Genomic DNA, 1691 nt, shown 5'->3' on the forward strand with positions numbered 1-1691 from the left:
TCAAATGTACTAAAAGTAAGAAAGTAAAAAGTTGCTCTTTGGAGGATTGGCTGAACTTTGTGCTATATTAACATAATGATAAAATAAAATAGATTAGGATAGATTGATAAAATAGATGGGAATACAAACTTTAGGCTATTTTTAATTCAGCTTGAACCAGAAGAAAAAAAATCTTTATTTTCTGTTTCCTACAGAGCCAATATCTGATTTAAAAACATAAAGACTTTAAATTACCAGTTTATTAAACCCCATTGAGCAGTCCTTACCTTGAAAGCTAAGCTCTCTTCTTTCTCTCCCATCCTGTCTTCCTTATCTTTCTCCATCTCTGAGTGACTTTAGCTCTTTTTTTTCTCTCCCTGTTAAACAGAGCAGCTGGACCTTTAGCTAGCAACACACTGTGAGACAAACGCCACACAAACAGTTTGTGTGTTGCTGTCACTGATAGAAACGTTCATTTGAAAGACCTAACGCTTAAAAAAGTCACTGTCTTTATTTATGCTCGCTCCTGTTCAGTAGGACTAAGTGTTGTGGCAAAAACAACAACAACAACAACAAAAAGCACCTTCACACTTTTAACCCCTGAGTTTGGTACACACGTCATCTCTTTTTATGCCACATCCTCTGGTGATTAATAAATGAACAGGACCGTGTTTCTGTTCAGGCTCAAATCGTTTTAAAGTTTGGATGTTCGCAGTGAGGAAATAGTATCTCCCCCCAAATGCGTTAAATCAAACGTTTACGTGCCTGTTTTGAAAATGTAAGGAGTAGAAAGTACAGATATTTGTTTAAAAATGCAGGGAGTACAAGTAAAAAGTAGTAAAAAAAAAAATACTCAAGTAAAGAACAGATATCTGAAAATTGTACTTAAGTACAGTACCAAAATATTTGTGCTTTGTTACTTACCACCTCTGGAAACAATGCAATTATATACAATAGACTATCAGGATGAGGCTTCCTTGCCATTTTAAAATATGTGATTGCAGACAGCCTGGGCATGGCCAGCTTTAAAGCGGACTTAATGTCTATCACAGAGTCACTGCCATTCTATTGGACCCTGGCACTGTCTTTATTATCTTTCATGCAGAGTCTTTCCTAGTGTATATTTGAGGATGAAGACCACTCTATTTCACAATTTTTTATGTGATCGTCTTACTTAGAGAGACCTTAAACAGGCACCAGTTGGAAGTGAGTGCTGTTCATGCTTGAAAACCCCCCAATGTGGCTGAATTGAAATAATTATGCAAAGAGGAGTTGACCAAAAGTCCTCCACAGTGATGTGAAAGACTCATTGCTAGTTATTGCAAACACTTGACTGCAGTTCTTGTTTCCAAGGGTGACACAAGCAGTTATTAGGTTCAGGGGTCAGTTACAGTTTTACTCTGACATGGAAGTCCTGTAAACGGTATAACAGCCGTGTGTACTGATGTGTGGAAGGAGTCAGTTTTGAAAAAAGAGAACATGTTTTGAGTGCTGTTTTTCATTTTGGCAGTGAGTCTGTGTGTGGAGTTTTGTGTGTGGAGTTTTGACAAAGCAGTTTTTGTTTTGAGAAACTGAGCCACACTTTCTGGAAAATTGTTTTAACTTTTGAGGCGAAAAAAGAAACAGACAAAATATATTTTTCTTAAAAAAAGATGTAGACGTCTACCTCCGGAGTCTGTGGACGGCAGGTGGCGCTCTCGGGTATCACCACT

The sequence above is a fragment of the Perissodus microlepis genome, chromosome 7, assembly GCF_051167445.1.
Source record: "Perissodus microlepis isolate ML-2025 ecotype Zambia chromosome 7, ASM5116744v1, whole genome shotgun sequence".
NCBI classification, from domain to species: Eukaryota; Metazoa; Chordata; class Actinopteri; order Cichliformes; family Cichlidae; genus Perissodus; species Perissodus microlepis.